A 17,345-nucleotide genomic window follows, 5' to 3' on the forward strand; every position below is an offset into this window, starting at 1 on the left:
GCATCCCGTGAACTCTAAGGGTCCCCATGAGACTAGCAACCAGGGGAGCAATGAGCAGCAGCTTCTCATCCCAGGCTAACCCCCTGAACCTGTTTCCAAGGCCCCTTTTTCTCTGACTTTCCAGCGAGCCAAAGCAGCCCCACCTAGGCTCATTTCTTTCCTATACCATTTACATAGAGCAAAACCAGCCCTGCCTAGGCTCTCTTCTGCTGCTTTTATCCTAAGCCCTTCCTTGTTTCACTGGCATCAGTTTTAATAAGTGTACTCTCAAAAGCACTTGGGCTCATGTTGTGAAATTTTTCCTGCGTCAAGTCAAGAACCCACACACTAAAGATTGGCCAGAGGTGAAGCCATCACAGCGTACAATCCTCTCTGGGCTAGATCCTATCCAGCAACATCTTGATAATAGTATCAGAACAGCATGTTCTTTTGGGGCGGGTCGGGAGGGGGGAGGTACAGTGAACTTTATTGATGGAGCATGGGGACTAAGATGGAAACTGGAGGTAAGAGATTCTTAGTGTGTTTAGGGATCAATCTGAGGCAAGGACTCCCCAGCAGCTGAGGGCCTCCCTTCCTGTTGCTGGGTTTGGTGGTCAGGGTCTCTTGCTCCTTGGAGGCCATGTGGAGTGTATGGTCCCCCACCCTGTTGTTATAGCCAAATTCATTATCATACTAGGAAATGAGCTTGACACAGTGGTCACTGAGGGCAATGCCAGTGCCAGCATTGGAGACAGAGTTACAGGACAACATGGGCCTCAGAATAGCCCAGGATGCCATTGAGGGGGCCCTTTGACACTTGCTTCACTACCTTCTTGATGTCATCATATTTGGCAACTTTCTCCAGGTGGCAGGTCAGATCCACAACCGACACATTGGGGGTGGGGACAAGGAAGGCCATCCTAGTGAGCCTCTCATTCAGCTCAAGGATGACCTTGCCCACAGCCTTGACAGCTTGTAGAAGCAGGGATGTTGTTCTGGGAAGCTGTCAGCCATCACACCACAGCTTCCCAGAGGAGCCATCCACAGTCTTCTGGGTGGTGGTGATGGCATAGACTGTGGTCATGAGTCCCTCTATGATGCCAAAGTTGTCGTGGATGACCTTGGCCAGGGGGCCAAAGCAATTGGTGATGCATGAGGTGTTGCTGACAGTCTTCATGGAGTTGTCATACTTATCATGGTTCACTCATCACAACCACGGGGGTATCCACAGAAGGGGCAGAGATGATGACCCTCTTGGCTTCTCCCTTCAAGTGAGCCCCATCCTTCTCCATGGTGGTAAAGACACCAGTGGACTCCACAACATACTCAGCACCAGCATCACCCCATTTGATGTTGGAAGGACTCCTGTTCAATAGACAGCCATGTCTTCCTGCAGTGTCACCTCAACCCTGATACATGATGGTGAAGGTCACACTCAACGGATTTGGCCATATTGGGTGCTTGGCCACCAGGGCTGCTTTTTACTCTGACAAAGTGGATGTGGTTGCTATCAATGACCCCTTCATTGATCTCAACTACATGGTCTACATGTTCCAGAGTGATTCTATTCATAGCAAGTTAAAAGGCACAGTCAAGGCTGAGAACAAGAAGCTTGTCATCAAAGGAAAGAACAGTGTGTTCTAACATCAGGAAGTCTTGGAGACCACAGTGTCCTTTCCCACCCTAATAGCTTTCCTTGACAATCTCCATAATGCCCCAAGTGTGACTAAGTTTCCTCCCTGGCCAGGACCCACCCAGCTGCCTTTCCATGGATGGCTGGAACTCTTGGTTCATCCTGTCTCAGAGAGTCTGAAACTGTTCTTGACCTCACTCAGAGCTTCCATACAAACCACTCAAGTGAGAGCTTGAAAGCCAGTCTGCTAGAACTGAATTTTTTAAAGGAGAACATCACTGGCCCAGGTTCAAGGTCCTTTTGGAAAATGCTTTCATCTGTCTTAAATTCTACAAAAATCCATTTCCCAACTCCTAAAAGAACAAGTGAGTGTATGAGTATTTTCTCCTTCTGATATGAAATGCTGTATTGCATTGCTGTTAGCATACCCTCCTTAGAATCTGACAAAGTAGTTTTCCCAAATTGTCTGGAGATAAGGCAGAGACCTAGCCCATAAAATCTGTGGGTTTTAGATGGAGTGTGTTTTATAAACAGTGTCTATGTCTCAGAGCCTTTGTCTTTTTAAAGTTGAGAGCTACAGACTTACCCATACATTAGTGGCAAAACAGAAGGACTTAGGAGCTGACAGACCAGAGGTTGGATCTGAATTCTGCCATTGACCAATAATGATAGTGGAATTCAAGAGTGAAAGATTTTAGTCTTAGTTGATAGTCTTAAGTGACTAATACAGGAACTGGAATGAATGACCACATGACTCCAGGAGGTCGACAAGAAATTCAACCTTTGTACCCCAGGTGGCCTGCAAGCCATGAAGCCATATCTGAGACATTGTGTTCCAGAGAGAGAATGTCCATGATGCAGATAAAGAATTATTAATCAGCAGATAAAGAATTATTATTCAACAGATAAAGAAGTACTAGGAAAATCATCACCAGACTGCAACTCTTCTCTAATTAACCTTTTTTCCAAACCCCTTACTATATTTTTATCCAATTAACCTTTTCTCACACCTTTTAACCCCCACCTTTTTCTCCTTATAAACCCACCTTCTTCTCAGATTGCTGGCCATATGAATAAAGCGCTCATAAAGATTCAATCCTTGTCTCTACTTATTGGTTCTGGTAGTGACAGGCAGCATGAACATTGACTTTTCTGGTTTCAATAGTGTGACTTTGAGCAAGTAACTCAGTTTGGTAAAAAACAGTTTCTTCATGTGTGAAAAGGAAACATTGTTATCCATCACATAGGGGAACACCCGATTAAATAAAATACCAAGTGGACACTCATTTTATTATGGCTGTGTTTCCAACAATTGGTGTTGACACAAACACCACCTGTACATGTGCACAAAGTTACAGATATCATGTCTTTAAAAACATTATATATGTAACATTTAATATAAAACATTTATATTATATAAATGTTTTTATATAAAAACATTAATGTTTTTATATAAAACATTATTTATCAATAATATTTTATTGTTAGGAAAAAGTCCAGCCATTGTTAATATAATGAGGACAGTTTGTGTGACATCGATATAACCTGGTAGCCAAGGAAAGTGGACTGGAATGCGCATGTGTGAACAATGATGACTTCACCGTACTAGTCAGTGGGGGCAGTAGACGCCATTGAGTGAGCATGTGTACTGTGTGGCCATCACATTCAAAATGACTGAGTAAGTAGAGCAACAAATCTGCATCAAATTTTGAGTTAAGCTTGAAATTCCTCCACAGAAACTATTCAGATGATTCAGAAGGCCTCAGCTGGTGGGCAACTGGTAACTGGCAGCTTCTTCACATCAGCACACCTACTCATGCATCCCATCTTGTGCAGAGTTTTTGACAAAACTTCAAATCACCCAGGTGACTCAGCCCTGTTGCAGCCCAGATTTGGTGCCCTGTGGCTTTTCCCAAAACTAAAATTACCTTTGAAAGGGAAGAGATTTCAGACTGTTGATAAGATTAAGGAAAATGGGATAGGGCAGCTGATGGGGATTGGAAGAACTATATGAGGTCCAAAGGTGCCTACTTTGAAGGGGACTGAGGCGTCATTGTCCTATGTATAATGTTTTTTGTATCCTCGTCATTAAATGTCTCTATTTTTCACATTACATGGCTGGATACCTTCTGGACAGACCTTATATATATGGAGCACTTTCATTGTGGTGATATCTAAAGTCATAATGAAATATAATATGTCAAGTAAGGCAATGAATAAATTTCTCAAGAAATTCTACCAAGCTTGTCCCCAGCCAGTGAGAAGCCATGGGCATCTCTCAGGACAACTTGGCACAAGTGCCCCAAGACAGGAACAAAAGAAAACCCCACCACAAGAAGTGAAAATAGGATCTGTGATGCCCTGCTGCCAACACTGAGATTAGCCCCCACTGCATGTGCACAGTTTGCATGCTGGGAGGCAACAAGAACTACCTTGAGGCTGGATATGGGCAGCTTATCCTGGGGCTCCAAGTATTGTACATGCAAAACAAGGATTACTGGTATCTACAGTGCACCCAAAACCAAACTTGTCTGCACCAAGACTGCATCATGCTCTTTGACAGCACACTGTGCCAACAGTGGTGTGAGTCCCTCTGGGGTGGCACTGCCTCTGGGCTGCAAGACAGGGGCCAAACTGACCCTTGAGGAGGAACAGATTTTAAACAAAAAACCATCAAATAAAATTCAGAAGCAATATGATGAAAAAGAATGCCAAAATCAACCATCTTCTAGAGGAGCAGTTCCAGCAGGCCAGCTTCTTACATGCATGACTCCAAGACCAAGCCAACGTGGCCATGCACATGACCATATGCTAGAGGGCAAGGAGCTGCCATTCTAGCTAAGGAAAATCAAGTCCCAGAAAGGCAAATAAATCCTCTTCCCTTCAATCTTAGCTCATGTAATAAACGTGTTCATTCTAAAAAAAAATCTACCAAGAATGTGAAATAGAGAAAGAGAGAAAAAGGAGAATCTCCTTATTCTTAGAAAAAAAAAATGTATTTAGTACCTGAAAGTAGTGTTTCCACTTGAGTGATTGATATTTTGTGTGGCCTTTAACAATAGTATTGGTGCTGTAAACAACTACTGACAAGTACTAACAAAAGTTTGTATTTGGTCATTAGTTATGATTTGGAATGGGAGTGGCAAGGGGAAGTTTGACAGAAAATAGAGATTATATTAACTTTCTTTGCTGAAGGCTTTTCTAACTTTGATCACTGGCCCTCTAAGGTAGAGATAGCCACTGCCTTGGAAAGAATGAGTGCTCTGAAAATCAGGGCTATGTGTGGCTTTGACTGTGAAGATGACTAGGGCACAGAAGCCATTGGAAGATGACTCTTAGTTTAAAAGAGAACCAAACCTGGGATCCTAAACTGTGTTCCTCACTGGATTCTGAGGAGCTAGGCTTTCTGGTGTACCCTGAGAGCTGGGCTACAGATTCTAGCTGAAAAACCCTAGAACCTTTTTTAAAGGAAGGGAAAGGTGTGGTGTGAAGCTTATATATTGGGAGGAGAAATGCAAATCTGAATGCCATCCAGTCTCTGCGATTCAGATTCTTTCTGTCCAGGCCTCATGTCCTTGGGCCTGGGGTTGGTAGGGCAGAAGGAGAGGGCACAATTAAGAACAAATAAAGACTAATAGATCTCTTTTACTAAAAATCTCTATAAGGCATTGAGGTCTCAGGAGTGTAGTCTTGTGCAACTTAAAAATACAGGAAATAAAATATGCAAAGGTGATAGGTCCATTTCTTGCTAGAACCATGAACAAACACAGTGTCCTGGAAATAAGCCATTTTGTAGCTTGAACCTGGACTAGAGAAAAAAGCTATAAGAAAAGGTAAATATGAGTTGGAAACATTTAAATTGTTTTATCTAATAAATATAGATATAGTACTTACTATTTACCAGGCCCTGTTTGGAGCACTTCACAAATAGTCACTCATTTAACTGTCAAAAAGATGCTATGAAGTTCAAATGGACCTTTGGTCATTTCATAATACTCATTTCATTGGGTATTAGTAGCTTTTATGTGTTGGAACAAAAATAAAAGAAAAATGAATGAGACACACCTCCAAAGGGATTCTGAGTCTCTTAAGGATGAATTTTAAGGAACTGGATTGGCCCCTTCATTTATATTATTGGTTCTAGGGATTTAAGGAACCTAGACTTTATAATGTTGCCTGAGAACATGATTTAAAATGATAGTATCAATGTCAACAATGCTGCATAGCAGAGGTGACCAACTCAGACCTCTGTGAGGGCCAGACAGATACCATAGTGAATGACTACCTTTGGGGAAGTACATACAGCACCTGCCCCATGTAGAAGGGGAAACAGCTTCTCAGACCCTGCTGATTTGCCCATCTCTCCATTTTTTTTAGAGAAACTGGAAACCTATATTTTATCCTAAATCTCCTTATATTTAAATGTCAGCAACTAATTCAACTTTTTTATAACACCGTGTAGATGAAACAAAGCAAGTCTTCCAGTCTCTCCTGGACATTGGGCATCCTCTGTGCAGCCCCTGTCCATTGGCCTTGCCCCATGGCCACATGGGGAATATCTTTACAAGATGCAGAGATCGCTATCAAAGGCTCCAACCCATGTGTAAGTCATGCTCCCTCTGCTCAACTGCAATGGCACAGACATTTTTTTCCCCCTGTGGAATTTCTTTCAAAACATTTGGAAGGAGGCAGCCTTATTTATTCTTGTGAACTCTGAGAGGAAGTAATCAGTATACTGCATAACTGTTTCCCAGAGTCACTCGCTTGAAACAATAACCAAAGGCAAGATTACTCTGAAGTTTCTCCTAATTATTGATAGTTGAAGTACACCCAGTGTTCCTGGCTCTCCCTTTTCACCATTTACTCTGACATGTTTCTGTTTTGAGGACTAGCATAAAAGACTCAGAACAACCTAATTCCCTATTAGCTTCTGCTCCATCAGTGATCCTCCATCCTTGGGCTGCCAAAGGGCTGCTCAGCCTGATGGCTCTCATCAGCCTTGGCTTCCCTACCTGGGTCTCAGTTTGCCATGGATACTCATAGTCCCACCAGTCTCTTCCATCTCAGTAGCTGGAACTATGTCTGTTTGGGTCACTGCTTAGTAACTGACCTTGGCCAAAATCCCTAGGTAAGCTAGTAATCAAAAAAATTCTTGCCCTAACTGTTGTGACTCAGTGGGCTGGGAGTTGACCCGCAAACTGAAAGGTTGACAGTTTGATTCCTAGTCAGGGCACATCCCTGGGTTGCAGGCCAGGTCCCCAGTTGGGGGTGTGCAAGAGGCAACTAATTGAAGTTTCTCTTACACAGTGATGTTTCTCTCTCTTTCTCCCCATTCTCCCAATATAAATAAATAAATACATAAATACATAAATAAATAAAATCTTAAATTCTTACAGAATGATTCAAAGTAAGAGTGAACAAATTCCCTTTTACAGTTTGTCATTTTATGAAGTAGAGCATACCATCTTTTTTTAATCTCTCAGAACCCCTGACATCTGGGACACTGCACCTATCTCCTTGCTTCTCACAGTGCTGACTCTCTCTGGCCTGTGTGCTCTTAACCACTCCTTGGTGGCTCTAGACAACAGGGATTCTTCTCTCTGTGTCTCTGCTGAGCCCTCTTGTGGCAGCTGAGGGACCTCAACAAATAGAATTCAACACAAAGATACTGCTCTGACTTGTTTCATGTTTCTAAAATTACTTAACTCTAAAAGGCTCCTTTTGAGAAGACTCCTTTAGATCAAATACTCTGTGGATCTCACGCTGGGATACTCATTCTAAAGAAAAACAAACATTCAAGAAGGGTCTGTTCAAGTCCTTTGCCCATTTTTTAATTGGGTTGTTTGTCTTTCTGCAGTGGAGTCATGTGAGTTCTTCATATATTTTGGAGATCAGGCCTTTGTCTGAGGTATCATTGGCAAATATGTTTTCCCATACTGTTGATTCTCTTTTCATTTTAATTATGTTTTCTTTAGCCATGCAGAAGCTTTTTATTTTGATGAGGTCCCATTTGTTTATTTTTTCCTTTATGTACCTTGCTTCAGAGGGCATGTCTGTGAGGATGTTGCTGCCTGGAATGTCTGAGATTTTCCTGCCAATGTTTTCCTCTAGGACTTTTATGGTGTTACAACTTATATTTAAGTCATTTATCCATCATTTATTTTTGTGTATGGTATAAGTTGGTGATCGAGTTTCATTTTTTTGCACATAGCTGTCCAGATTTCCCAATACCATTTGTTGAAGAGGTTATTTTTGCTCCATTATATACTCCTGCCTCCTTTGTCAAATATTAATTGACCGTAAAGACGTGGGTTTATTTCTGGGCTCTCTGTTCTGTTCCATTGGTCTATGTGCCTGTTTTTATGCCAGTACCAGGCTGTTTTGATTACAGTGGCCTTGTAATACAGTTTGATATCAGGTATTGTGATCCTTCCTGCTTTGTTCTTCTTTCTCAAAATTGGTGTGGCTATTTGGGGCCGTTTATGGTTCCATATGAATTTCTGAAATGTTTGTTGTATATCTGTGAAATATGTCATGGGTACTTTAATAGGGATTGCATTGAATCTATAAATCACTTTGGGTAGTATGGCCATTTGGTCATGGTGTATAATCTTTCTAATGTGTTGCTGGATGTGGTTTGCCAGTATTTTGTTGAGAATTTTAGCATCTATGTTCATCAGTGATATTGGCCCAAAGTTTTCTTTCTTTGTTATGTCTTTATCTGGTTTGGGGATTAGCATGATGTTGGCTTCATAAAAAGAGTTTGGGAGTCTTCCATCTTATTGAATTTTTTGAAATAATCTGTGGAGGATGGGGGTAAGCTCTCCCTTAAATACTCTGTAGAATTCTCCTGTGAAACCATCTGGTCCAGCACTTTTGTGTGTCAGAAACTTTTTGATTACTGTTTCAATTTCATCAGGTATTATTGGTCTGTTCAGGCTTTCTGCTTCTTCATTGAGTTTTGGAAGGTTATATTTTTCTAGAAATGTGTCCATTTCATCTAGATTTTCAAATTTCTTGGCATATAGTTCTTTGTAGTAATTCCTTACAATCCTTTGTATTTTGGTGGTATCAGTTGTAGTCTCTCCTCTTTCATTTCTGAGAGTGTTTATTTGGGTCCTGTCCCTTTTTTTCTTGATGAGCCTGCTTAAGGGCTTGTCAATTTTGTTTATCTTTTCAAAGAACCAGCTCCTGGATTCGTTGATCCTTAGAATTGTGCTTTTAGTCTCTATGTCATTTAATTCTGCTCTGATCTTGGTTATTTCCTTCCTTCTGCTTGCTCTGGGCTGTCTTTGTTGTTGTTCCTCCAGTTCTTGTAGGTGTAGGGTTAGGTTGTTTGTTTGAAATGTTTCTATCTTTTTAAGGTAAGCCTGTATTGCTATGAACTTCCCTCTCAGGACTGCCTTTGCTGTGTCCCATAGGTTTTGGATTGTGGTGAGTTCATTTTCATTTGTTTCCAGAAAGTTTTTGATTTCTTCCCTAATCTCGTTCTTCACCCATTCATTGTTTAATAGCATGCTATTCATTCTCCATGTTTTTGAGTGTTTTGGGTTTTTTTCCTTGAGATTTGTTTCTAGTTTCAGTCCCTTATGATCAGAGAAAATGCTTGATGTGATTTCAATTTTCTTGAACTTGTTGAGGCTTGTTTTGTGTCCTATCATGTGGTCTATCTTTGAAAAAGTTCCATGGACACTTGAAAAGAATGTTTATTTTGCTTCTTTGGGATGAAAAGCTCTATATATATCAGTTAAGTCCATTTCATCTAGGGTATTGTTAAGTGACACAATATCCTTCTTGATATTTTGTTTGGAAGACCTGTCCATTTTTGATAGTGGGGTGTTAAAATCCCCTACTATAATTGATTGCTGTCAATATCTTTCTTGCAGTCCTCAAAGATTTTCTTCAAGTATTTGGGCGCTCCTACGTTGGGAGCATATATATTTACAATGTTTGTGTCTTCTTAGTGAATTCTTCCTTTGAGTATTATGCAGTGACTGTCTCTCTTTATGGCCCTTTTTTTTTTGAAGTCTATTTTGTCTGATATGAGTATTGCTACCCCTGCTTTTTTTTCCTGTCCAATTGCTTGGAATTCTTGTTTCCACCCATTCGCTTTCAGTCTGTGTAGGTCTTTTGTCCTGAGATGGGTCTCTTCTAGGCAGCATATGTGTGGGTCATGTTTTCTTATCCATTCAGCTATTCTATGTCTTTTGATTGGAGTATTTAATCCATTTACATTTAACGTTATCATTGATAGGTACTTATTCATTGCCATTTATTTGTACATGTGATCTTCTCTCTCTCTCTTTTTTCCTTCCTTTCCTCACAGCAGCCCCTTTAGCATCTCTTGCAGAGCTGGTTTGGTGGAGCTGTATTCTTTTAGACTTCTTTTGTCTGGGAAACTCATTATTTGGCCTTCTATCTTGATTGGGAGCCGTGATGGGTAAAGTAGTCTTGGTTGCAGGCCTCTGGTTCTCATTACTTGGAATATTTTTTGCCATTCTCTTCTGGCTTGGAGCGTTTCCATTGAGAAGTCAGTTGCTAACCTTATTGGGGCTCCCTTGTATGTTACTTCCTGTTTCTCCCTTGTTGCCTTTAAGATTTTCTGTTTGTCTTGGTATTTTGCCATTATAATTATGATGTGTCTTGCAGTGGGCCTCTTTGGGTTCCTCTTGCTTGGGACTCTCTGTGTTTCCTGGATTTGTGTGACTTTTTCTCTCATCAAGTTAGGGAAATTTTCTATCACTACTCTTTCAGACAGGTTTTCTATCCCTTGCTCTTCTTCTTCTCCTTCTGGTATCCCTATTATACAGATATTATTATGTTTCATGTTGTCCTGCATTTCCCTTAACTGCTCTTCATTCTTCCTGAGCCTCATTTCTTTTTCTTGCTCATTCTGGGTGTATTTTTCTACCTTGTTCTCCAGTTGGCTGATCTGATCCTCTGCTTCATCAAGCCTGCTTTTGATTCCTTCTACTGTGTTCTTCAGTTCAGAAATTGTATTTTTTATTTCCTCTTGGCCCGTGTTGATAGTCTCTATTTCCTTTTTCATGTTGATATAGTTTGCAGTGAGTTCATTGTAGTTTCCCTGTAGTTTTTGGTAATTCTGTGTGAGCTCATGAAGATTCCTTATAACCAATTCTTTGAACTCATTATCTGATAGTTTACCTGCCTCTTTTTCATTTAGCATTGTTTCTGAGACTTCCCCCTTTCCTTTCATTTGGGCATTGTTTCTTTGTCTTCCCATTGTTTGTGAGACTCTTCCTGTTAGCCTCTGCTTCTTAAGTTGCTCTGTTCTGACCCCCTGGGTTTTTGGTGTAAACTGCTGTGATGGAATATCTGTGAGATTCAGTGGTACAGTCTACTTGATCTGACCCCCTGGGTTTTTGGTGTAAACTGCTGTGATGGAATATCTGTGAGATTCAGTGGTACAGTCTACTTGATCTCTCAATCTTACTGATCTTGGGCTGTGGTTTATGTTGGCTCTGTGTATGTCTTTGGTTTTTGGTTCTTGTTGGATCTTTCTCTGGTGGGTCTTTTCCACCAGCTGGTTATCTGAGGGTCAGTCTGTCCCCCACCTCTTGTTTTCTGTTGTGCATGTGTGGGCAGGTTGTGTTGGAGCTGGTTCTTCCATGTGTACAAGGTTTTGAGGCTTTTCTCTTGCTCTTGTTCAGTTGTTTGTTCTTAGTAATTTCTTCATTATTTATTTGTATTTTCAGATAGGTCCTGGGTTGACTTAGTGTGACTTCCACTCCCTCCTTCACCTTCTTTTGTTCTTATCTGTTGGTGTTTCCTTTGTTGGTGAGATTCCTCTTCCAGAAGGTATCCTGAGTTTCCCAGCTTCTACCTAGTCTTTTTTATGGTAGGCCTTCTCCGGGCTATGGGTGTTGTGTGGAGCCGTCCTTGATTCACACTCTCCCTGGTGCCTGTGGTCTCAGATCCCTCCGAGATGCAGTGCGGGCACTCCCCAGTAGTGTTCACAGTACCTGGTAGTTTTGCACACTCCCCAGATGGGCGGGTGGCTGGGTGGAGAGGAGACTGGAGCTGTTGCTGCAGGGGAATTCCCGAAAGTGCCCCCAATGGTCTGAAAAAAGGTTTCACCAAACACCTTGCACAGGAGTCCTCCCAGGGCCAGCACAGAGGGAAAGGGCAAAATTCCTAGCCTTCTCCTGAAAGGGGTTCATCTACTTACTTTAGAAGCTAGTGCCTGAGGGCCAGGGCTCTGATGTAGCCAGCAGCTAGGGGCTGCCTGCCATCCTCCCTAGTGACGGGAAGCCAGTGGACAAATCTTCCCAGTCCTACCTTCAGACCACTCCAGTGACAAAATCAAGTCACCTGGAAGGGGTATGTACACACACACACACCAACCCAGCTTTTGTAAAACCCATGTCTTTATGGTCAATTAATATTCGACAAAGGGGTCAGAAGCATAAAATGGAGTAAAGATAGCCTCTTTAATAAATGATGTTGGGAGACCTGGACAGGTGCATGAAAAAAAAATGAAACTCAACCACCAAGTTACACCCTACACAAAAGTAAATTCAAGGTGGATAAAAGACTTAAATATAAGTCATGACAACATAAAAGTTCTTCAGGAGAACACACAGTCAGGGGAATCTCAGATATTCCACGCAGAAATATTTTCACTGATATGTCCCCTAGAGCAAGAGATATAAGGGTAAGAATAAACAAATGGGACCTCATCAAAATAAAGAGCTTCTGCATGGCTAAAGAAAACAGCATTAAAATAAAAAGAGAACCAACCATATGCATAGCAAAACATATTTGCAAATGATACCTCAGACAATGGTCTGATCTCCAAAATATATAAAGAACTCACATGACTCCACTCCACTCCAGGAAGACAAACAACCCAATTAAAAAATGGGCAAAGGACTTGAACAGACCCTTCTCCAAGGAGGACATACAGAGGGCCCAGAGATGTATGAAAAGATGGTTAACATCACTAGCCATCAGAGAGATGCACATTAAAACCACAATGAGGTACCATCTCACACCAGTCAGAGTGGCCAACATAAGCAAGTCATCAAACAACAAGTGTTGGAAAGGTTGTGGAGAAAAGGGGTACCTTAGGGCACTATTGGTAGGAATGCAGACTGGTGTGGCCATTGTGGAAAACTAAATTTCCTCAGAAAACTAAAAATGGAACTGCCTTTTGACCCAGAAATACTACTGTTGGGATTATACCCTGAGGATCCTGAAATGCCAATCCAAAAGAACATATGCACTCCAATGTTCATAGCAGCACAATTTACAATAGACAAGTACTGGAAGCAACTTAGGTGCCCATCAGCAAATGAGTGTATCAAAAAACTATGGTACATTTACACAATGGAATTCTATGCAGCAGAGAGAAAGAAGGAGCTTATACCCTTCGCAACAGCATGGATGGAACTGGAGGGCTTTATGCTAAGTGAAATAAGCCAGGTGGTGAGGGACAAACACCATATGATCTCACCTTTAACTGGAACATAATCAACAGAAGAAAAAAAGCAAACAAAATATAACCAGAGACATTGAAATTAAGAACAATCTAACAATAGCCAGAGGTGTGGTAGGGGACAATGGGGGGAAGGGTTTTCAGGAACTACTATAAAGGACACATGTGCAAAATCAAGGGGGAGGGTGGAAGCAAGGGAAGGAGGTTGGTTTTTCTGGGATGGAGCGGAGTTGAAGGGGGGAAATGCAGACAACTATAATTGAACAATAAATTAATTTAAAAAAAGAAATTAGACGCAATATGGAAAACAACAACAACAAAGGCAATAGCCCTGGCCAAAATGGTTAGTTGGTTGGAGCATCATCCCATAACCAATGGGTTGTGAGTTCAATTCCTGTTCAGGACACAAAACTGGATTGTGGGTTCAATCTCAGTCTGGGTTTGTACAATACCTGTCTGGGCATGTATGGGGACAACCAATTGATATTTCTCACACCCATGTTTCTCTCTTTTCCTTACTGTTTCTCTTCCTCTCTGTATAAGCAGCAATGAAAAAAATGGCTATATAGGAGATAAAGAATCCAATAAGAAGATATAACCTTTGTAAACAATTATGTACCTAAATTAGGAGCACCTAAATATGTAAAGCAAAGTTTGATGAACATAAAGGGAAGGACTGACAGTAATACAGTCATAGTAGAAGATTGTAACACCCCGTTGACATCAATGGATACATCTTCCAGACAGAAAATAAACTAGGAAATGATGGCCTTAAATGACACACTAGATCAAGTGGAATTAATTGATACACTTTAAAGCATTTCAACTCTAAGTAGCAGAATATACATTTTATTCAAATACACATGAAATGTTCTAGGATAGACCACATGTTAGGATATGAAGCAAGTCTCAATAAATGTAATAAAGATCACAGAAGAAATAATGAAATAGAGTCTAAAATACCACTACAATTGATCAATGAAACCAAGAGCTGGTTCCTTGAAAAGATAAACAAGATTGACAAAACTTTAACCAGACTCATCGAGAAAAAAAAGAGAGAACCTTAATAAATAAAATCAGAAATAAAAGAGGAAAAGTAACAATTCATTTGAAGGAAGTAAAAGGAGATTAAGAAGATGTTATGAACAGCTAAATGCCAACATATTGGACAATCTAGATGAAATAGATAAATTCTGAGAAATATACCATCTTCTAAAACTGAATCAGGAAGAATAAAAAATCTGAATAAACTGATTACAAGTAATAACATTGAAGAGTAATCAATAAACTCCCAAAAACAAAAGCCCTGACTGAATGGCTTTATAGGTAAATTTTACAAAGCATTCAGAGAAGTAATATATGTCCTTCTCAAACTATTCCAAAAATTTTAAGAGGAGGGAAAACTTTCAAGCTTTTTTTTTTTGAAGTGAGCATTATCCTAATTGTAAAACTAGTAAAGACACTACAAATGAAGAAAATTATAGGCCAATATCCCTGATGAACATAGATGCTAAAATTTTCAACAAAATATTAGCAAACCAGATTCAGCAATACATTAAAAAGATCACTTAACATGATCAAGTGGGATTTATTCTAAGAATGCAAGGTTAGTACAATATCTGCAAATCAATAAACATGACACGCCATACAACAAAAATAAAGGATAAAAACACATGACCATATTAATAAATGCAGTAAAAGCATTTGATAAAATCTAGCACCCATTTGTGATAAAACTTCTCATTGAAGTGGGAACAAACATAATGTACCTCAATATAAGAAAGACCATATATGACAAACTCATAGCCAACATCAAACTCAAGTGATGTTTGAAGGCAAAAAATACAAGTGATTCCCCTAAGATCAGGAACAAGACAGAGATGTCTTCTTTCACCACTCTTATCCAACACAGTAGTGGAAGTCCTAGCCACAGCTACCAGACAAAAAGAAGAAATAAAAGGCATCCAAATTGGAAAGGAAGAAGTAAAACTGTTATTGTCAAATGACAAAATACTGTATACAGAGAACCTTAAGAATTCCATACACACACACAAAAAAACTACTAGAACTGATAAATGAATTTGGTAAAGTAGCAGGATGTGAAATATATATTCAGAAATCAGTGACATTTTTGTATACCAATAATGAACCATCAGAAAGGAAAACTAAGAAAACAATCCCATTTACTGTTGCATTAAAAATATCTCAGAACAGTTTTTTTTGCAATGAGTTTTCTGCCAGAACACAAGTGTCGAGAAAACCATGACTAAATCAAAGCCAAAATGGGAAAGGAAAAGACTCATGTCAATATTGTGGTTATTGGACACATAGATTCTGGCAAGTCTACCACTACCAGCTGTCTGATCTACAAATGTGGGGGGATTGACAAAAGAACCATCGAAAAATTAGAGGAGGCTGCTGAGATGGGGAAGTGCTCCTTCAGGTATGCCTGAGTCTTGGATGAACTGAAAGCTGAACATGAGCGTGGCATAACCATTGATATCTCCCTGTGGAAATTCAAAACCAGCAAGTATTATGTGACCATCATTGATGACCCAGGACACAGAGTCTTTATCAAAAACATGATTACAGGAACATCTCAAGCTGACTGTGCTGTCCTGATTGCTGCTGCTGGTGTTGGTGAGTTTGAAGCAGGGATCTCCAAGAATTAGCAGACCCATGAGCATGCCCTTCTGGCTTACACAGATGGGCATGAAACAGCTGATTGCTGCTGTTAACAAAATGGATTCCACTGAGCCACCCTACAGCCAGAAGAGATACAAGGAAATTGTTAAAGAAGTCAGCACCTACATTAAGAAAATTGGCTACAACCCTGAGAGAGTAGCTTTTGTGCCAATTTCTGGTTGGAACAGTGACCAGATGCTGGAGCCAAGTGCTAACATGCTGTGGTTCAAAGGATGGAAAGTCATCCAAAAAGATGGCAGTGCCAGTGGAACCACGCTGCTTGAAGCTCCGGATTGCATCCTGCCACCAACTCGTCCAACTGACAAGCTCCTGCGTCTGCCTCTCCAGGATGTCTACAGAATTGATGGCATTGGTACTGTGCCTGTGGGCCAAGTGGAGACTGGTGTTCTCAAACCTGGCATGGTGGTCACCTTTGTTCCAGTCAACATTACAACTGAAGTAGTCTGTTGATATGCACCATGAAGCCTTGAATGAAGCTCTTCCTGGGAACATGTCTATCAAAGATGTTCATCTTGGCAATGTGGCTGGTGACAGCAAAAATGACCCACCAATGAAAGCTGCTGGCTTCACAGCTCATGTGATCATCCTCAACCATACAGGCCAAATCAGTGCTGGATGTGCTCTGGATTGTCATACAGCTCATATTGCTTTCAAATTTGCGGAGCTGAAGGAGAAGATTGATCATCACTCTGGGAAAAAGCTGGAAGATGGACCAATGTTTTTGAAATGTGGTGATGCTGCCATCATTGATATGGTTACTGGCAAACCCATGTGTGTTGAGAGCTTCTCTGACTATCCTCCTCTGGGCCACTTTGCTATGACATGAGACAGACAGTTGCTGTTGGTGTCATCAAAGCAGTGGACAAGAAGGCAGCTGGAGCTGGCAAAGTCACCAAGTCTGCCCAGAAAGCTCAGAAGGCTAAATGAATATTATCCCCAACACCTGCCACCCCAGTCTTAATCAGTGGTGAAAGAATGGTCTCAGAACTCTTTGTCTCAATTGGCCACTTAAGTTTAATAGTAAAGGACTGGTTAATGATTACAATGCATCATAAAACCTTCAGAAGGAAAGGAGAATGTTTTGTGGACCATTTGTGTGTGTGTGTGTGTGTGTGTGTGTGGCAGTTTTTAAGTTATTAGTTTTTAAAATCAGTACTTTTTAATGGAAACAACTTGGCCAAAATATGTCACAGAATTTTGAGACCCATTAAAACAAAGTTTAATGAGAAACCTGTGTGTTCTTTCAGTCAACACTGTAACTTTCTTTTATATTATTTAGGTAAAAGATTTAAGAGTATCCTATAACCTATTTCTGGTGTTATATTTGCTGATGATTCAGAATTGGATAAATCCATTAGGGTTTTTTTTCCTGGGTGGGAACTTTTTCACTGTGTCATAAGGGGAGGAATCTGTTTACATAGTAAAAACTGTGGAAGGGGCTCTGGTGCAACACTAAATAGGTTAGGGCAGATAAAGTAACTATTTATGTGTAAGCTAGTTTATAAAGGCCAAATTCTGATATATTAAGTCCATGTTTTTCATATAAAAATTTTGTGGTTAACATCAATA

At 40.5% G+C, this 17,345-nt stretch overlaps 2 pseudogenes; one reads left to right on the forward strand and one right to left on the reverse strand.

The window, feature by feature from the left end:
• Positions 1 to 736: 736 nt before the first annotated feature.
• Positions 737 to 3,666, reverse strand: LOC112323155 (glyceraldehyde-3-phosphate dehydrogenase-like; annotated as a pseudogene).
• Positions 3,667 to 15,313: 11,647 nt separating this feature from the next.
• LOC112296202 (elongation factor 1-alpha 1 pseudogene) lies at positions 15,314 to 17,038 on the forward strand (annotated as a pseudogene).
• Positions 17,039 to 17,345: the final 307 nt, after the last annotated feature.

Source organism: Desmodus rotundus, chromosome 3 (genome assembly GCF_022682495.2).
Source record: "Desmodus rotundus isolate HL8 chromosome 3, HLdesRot8A.1, whole genome shotgun sequence".
Classification (NCBI taxonomy): domain Eukaryota; kingdom Metazoa; phylum Chordata; class Mammalia; order Chiroptera; family Phyllostomidae; genus Desmodus; species Desmodus rotundus.